Source organism: Capra hircus, chromosome 15, assembly GCF_001704415.2.
Source record: "Capra hircus breed San Clemente chromosome 15, ASM170441v1, whole genome shotgun sequence".
In the NCBI taxonomy this organism is placed as follows: domain Eukaryota; kingdom Metazoa; phylum Chordata; class Mammalia; order Artiodactyla; family Bovidae; genus Capra; species Capra hircus.
Genome location: NC_030822.1, coordinates 29,601,612 through 29,607,376, shown reverse-complemented (window position 1 = coordinate 29,607,376; position 5,765 = coordinate 29,601,612). Strand labels below are relative to the sequence as shown.

At 38.8% G+C, this 5,765-nt stretch overlaps 1 pseudogene; it reads right to left on the bottom strand.

The window, feature by feature from the left end:
- LOC102169035 lies at positions 2,293–5,089 on the bottom strand (annotated as a pseudogene).

The following is a 5,765-nucleotide window of genomic DNA, read 5'->3' as shown; positions in this document are numbered from 1 at the left end:
AGGAGGAGAAGGGGACGACAGGTGAGATGGTTAGATGTTATCACCGACTCAATGGACATACATTTGAGTAAGCTCCGAGAGTTGGTAATGGACAGGGAGGCCTGGTGTGCTGTAGTCTATGGGGTCGCAGAGTCAGACACAACTGAGCAACTGAACTGAACTCCTGCATTGGTAGGCAGATTTTTAACTGTGGAACCACTCAGGAAACCCCAGTTTAATATCTAGATTGCCTAAAATAATGTCTTCATAGTGGATTTATCACTAGAGTATTTTAACCTGAAGACATAGATAGCCTCAATGCTTCTAATGTGTGATTTTAACCTCAAATCATAGTCCTTGGTTTGCAAACATCAAATTCAACTTTATGTTAGTTGGTATAGAAACTAAAGAAAACTTCTTAAATCAAGATGATATCATTTAGCAACCACTGCTACCAAAATGAAAAAGTTCTATTTTTCCTTAGGCAGTCTATGAAAAGAAAAACCCAATGTGAAAAAGTGTACATATAAATTTTACTTAAAACTAGGATGTTTGCCAAAAATAGAAAATAAACCAAATGTCCACCAATTGTTGAGTAGATAAATAAAATGTCGTTACCCAAACAATGGGATACTCTCCAGCAATAAAAAAGGGTGAAGTACTGATACCTGCTATGATATGGATAAGTCTTGAAAACATACTGAGCAAAAAAAACAGTCACAAAAGACCACATAATGTATGTTCCCATTTATATAGGCAAATCTATAGAGAAAGCAGAAAGTAGAGCTGGGGGGATGGGAGGATTTGGGCATGACAGCTAACATGTTAAGGGGATGTGGTTGTTTTGGGGTGATGAAAATGTTGTAAAATTGATTGTAGTGATAGTTTTACATCTCTGACTTACTAAAAAGCATTGAATTTTACTCTTTAATTGGATGAATTGTGTGATATGTGAATTACATTTCAATAATCCTGCTGCTGCTACCCCCCCAAAAAAAGAGGAAGAGAGAGAAACAAAACCAAATGCAAATCAAACCATGTTAACATCCTTTTAAGGATGTTGTTTAGTTGGTAAGTTGGTCAGTTGTGTCTGAGTCTTGCGAGCCTGTGAGCTATAGCCCACTAGGCTACTCTGTCTGTGGGATTTCCCAGGCAAGAATACTGAAATGGGTTGCTGTTTCCTTCTCCAGGGAGTCTTCCTAACCCAGGGATCAAACCCATGTCTCCTGCTTAGCAGGCAGATTCTTTAAATGCATTAAAAAAAAAGAGAATGTTTTCCAAAACTTCTCATGAAATGTCTTAACTTTTATAGTCTGAATTAAGGCCTTATACAACAAGGTCAAATTATACATAATTTTACTGATTTGCATGCCTTCAATATTTCAAACAAAGTTAAATTATACTGATTTGCATACCTTCGACAAAGTTCAGCTGATATACATAACTTATTAGGTATCCACAGGAATTCTTTTTTTTCGCCTTGATGCACAGCTGCATGGCTTGTGGGATATTTATTCTCTGACCAAGGAGCAGTGAAAGCTCAGAGTCTAACCACTGGAACACCAGGGAATTCCCTCCATAGGAATTCTTAATGTGTCATCACATCTTCTGGCAGTAATGGGTGTTTATTGTTTTATACTCTTTATAGTCTAAATACCAAAAAGTCTGTTCATAGGAAGAGTCAAATCCCTTTCCATTATTCCCAAAAGCGTAGATAATAAAATATAAAAGTAAACAAGGTTTCTTAGAGTTTTATAAAATCTCCACTACAATATTCAGTGACTGCTTATAAATGTTTACAGTTATCATAAAGCCTACAAGGTTTATCCTAAAGAAATGTAGGGACTTCCCTGGTGGTCTAGTGGTTAAGACTGTGCTTTCATTGCAGGGGACTTGGGTCCCCTCCCTGACCTGGGAACAAAGATCCTTTGTGCTGCTTGCTGAGGGGGAAAAAAAGTAGGTTTACCTGAAAATAAAAATACAGTGCTGATTGCTAAAAAGTTCTGTGTTAAAAAGAAACCAACAACCTAGGTATCAATTTAAACAAACAAAAAAGGAGCTCTTTGTTGCATTAGGATATGCTGTAATGAGCAAGACTCCTGGCAAATTAAATGGTTGCCAAACTGCAATACAACACACTTTTGGCATCATTTAATGGTAAGTTATACTGCACCAGCAGAATGGTTTTTGCAACTGGCACTCTAAGAAAAAAAAAAAAAGACACCAAGTGCAACAAACAAATGGGGTAACTAAATTACAGCCAATGAAGACTAGCAGTGAGACATGAGGGAGATGACCCTCTAAACTATTCTGCTAAGATGGCATTTCTGACATTACAATCTTTCCAAGAAGTGGAACTCCCATATCAGCATAAGATGGTAAAGCAGTCTTGAGAAAGCTGACTTCCGTGTGAATATCCAGTGTTGAAACACCTTCCTTGAATGAATGAACACAGTTAAGGACAAGTAGAGAGAATTTTTTGCTGCAATGTCAGGGTCTTTAAAAGCTTTCTTTTCTGCATTGGTTGTATGTAGCAGTTTTTCTGCAAACTTATTTAATGCAGAGCCAAATAGGGAAGTTTCAAAGCGCAGCGCAAGAGGAAGCCAGTCATTTTTGTTGTGGCAACATCAGAGTCGTGTTTTGTTGTTGTTATCTGTTGTGGCTTCCTCAATGACCATTTCACAGGATTCTTCATTTGCTCTGAGCCAGAAGTTAAATAAGTTAAATCAGGTTCTCCTTTCTCATCAGAAGCATCTCCATGTTTCCTGTTTACATGTTGACTAGAAGCTTAGATGTAGTGACATATTCATAGAAATCCTTGCAAGCCCACTTTCTTCCTTAATATTTGTAGTGTTTGATGAACGTTCATATTGATGCAAGCAAACTTCCCTTGTAGTTCTGTTTTAATCAAATGGAAAATGTTTTTCTCATCCTATCATTTAACATCTGAGCTAATGTGAAGTAGGAATTACTTCAGGATTATGAATCCAAAATATCATTAATGCTTAGTATTAGCTCTCAAATATATCTGATAGTTTTTGAAGTCTTTTACTTTTGACCAAAGTAAAAGAAATGGGGATCTGACTTCTGAGCAGTGGCTTCTGGATAAACCGGTCTAGTATTCGGAGGAGTACTGTTCCTGATGCTCTGTATTGATTAGTGAGAAGAGCCATAGAAACAAGCATTGTGTGATTTCGTTCAGAGCTCTGCTGCATGGATTTCCTATGTGGTCCAATGGTTAAGAATGCAGGGGACATGGGTTCAATCCCTGGTCTGGGAAGAGCCCACATGCTGTGGAGCAACTAAACCCCTGTGCTACAACTACTGAGGCCCACACACCTACAGTCCATGCTCTGCAACAAGAGAAGTCACTGCAATGAGAAGCCTGCAACAGAGACCCAGTGCAGCCAAAAATAAATAAATTAATAAAATTTCATTAAAAGAACTCTGATACAAGTCACAGGGTCCAAATCAAGAAGGCTTTCCTACTTTTTAAGAAATTCAGAAGAAAACCATAATTGATTTTCCTGACTATGTAGTTGTGTGACTATATTGTTATTATGATGCAGAGACAGTATGATGTTTCTCAGAGTGATTGCCGATTAAAATATCTCTTCAAGTTTCCACTTCTTCATCATCAGTATTTTGAAGTCCAGTATTTTTTAGTCTTGTACGTCAAGGCTATATATTGTCACCCTGCTTATTTAACTTATATGCAGAGTACATCATGAGAAATGCTGAGCTGGAAGAAGCACAAGTTGGAATCAAGATTGCCAGGAGAATTGTCAATAACCTCAGATATGCAGATGACACCACCCTTATGGCAGAAAGTGAAGAGGAACTAAAAAGCTTCTTGATGAAAGTAAAAGAAGAGAGTGAAAAAGTTGGCTTAAAGCTCAACATTCAGAAAACGAATATCATGGCATCTGGTCCCATCATTTCATGGGAAATAGATGGGGAAACAGTAGAAACAGTGGCTGACTTTATTTTTCTGGGCTCCAAAATCACTGCAGATGGTGATTGCATTCATGAAATTAAAAGACGCTTACTCCTTGGAAGGAAGGTTATGACCAACCTAGATAGCATATTCAAAAGCAGAGACATTACTTTGCCAACAAAGGTCCATCTAGTCAAGGCTATGGTTTTTCATGTGGTCATGTATGGATGTGAGAGTTGGACTGTGAAGAAGGCTGAGTGCTGAAGAATTGATGCTTTTGAACTGTGGTGTTGGAGAAGACTCTTGAGAGTCCCTTGGACTGCAAGGAGATCCAACCAGTCCATCCTAAAGGAGATCAGTCCTGGGTGTTCATTGGAAGGACTGATGTTGAAGCTGAAACTCCAATACTTTGGCCACCTCGTGTGAAGAGTTGACTTATTGGAAAACACTCTGATGCTGGGAGGGATTGGGGGCAGGAGGAGAAGGGGATGACAGAGGATGAGATGGCTGGATGGTGTCACTGACTCAATGGACATGAGTTTGAGTGAACTCCAGGAGCTGGTGATGGACAGGGAGGCCTGGCATGCTGCGATTCATGGGGTCACAAAGAGTTGGACACGACTGAGCGACTGAACTGAACTGAACAGAAGGAAGCTGTCCAGAGACTTATGTGAAAGTCTGCCAACTTTTGGTACAAGATGTCTCATCATTACAAAGGAAAAGTGTTGAGTCAAATATGAAAGCAGTAATATGCTTTGTGAGTCCTGTATACAGATCCAACCAAGTTGCTTATATTGGCTGTGTCAGCTGGATCTTGACTATTTTTATCAGTATCAGAGCTGATGAAACTTCTTTTTTAGGATTCTTACTTTCTGTGTCATCTTATAAAAGGAGTATCTTTTGAAGATAGAAAGTACTTTTAAATCTTTTTGCAGATAGAACATTGCACCATGATGAATATAATTGATGCACATTTATTGCTTATGTCTTTTCTTATGGGCAAAGTCCAAGCAACAATATGAAACAATATGAAAACATTCTTAGCCAGGGATATGTCTATCTCAAGGATGTATGCAAGCTCTGCAACATTCATATGCTCATTTATTGAAAGAAATATAGTTTCAAAGTTATCACCTAGTCATCTTGAACTCAATTCATTATAAAACCATCAAGAGAATAAAATATTAATAAAATATATTAGCACATTAAAATACATTCCTTGTTATATAAACTGTGTGGCATATTTTAATATAGTGCTTCAGAGAGTTGAGTGTATGTCTCAGGCAAAATGCATATCTTTATGTCATTCTTGAGATCTGACTGGCTTATACCACTCCACGATGACTTTTTGGCAGTTTCCACTGGTTTTATTGGACTTCCCCAGTGTCTCAGCAGTAAAGAATCAGCCTGCAATGCAGGAGACACAGGTTCATCCCTGGATTGGGAAGATCCTTTGGAAGAGGGCATGGCAACCCACTCCAGTATTCTTGCCTGGAGAATTCTATGGACAGAGGAACCTGGCGGGCTACAGTCCATAGGGTTGCAAAGAGCTGGACAGGACTGAAGCGGCTGAGCACTCATGAACACACTGACTTTATTGGTAGAAGATGTGACTATTCCTCCGATTTCAAAACGAAGTAATGATCTACATTGATTCAGAATACCAATGAACTGCTATCTTTTTATGCCAAGAAAACAAACTGTCAGTCCTAGTTAAAATGGGCAATGAAGTATAACTGTTTTTGGGGGGTCACACCACTTGACTTGTGGGATCTCAGTTCTGTGACCAGAGATTGAACCTGGGCCTCAGCAGTGAACACCCGGAATTCTAGCCGCTAGGCCACCAGGG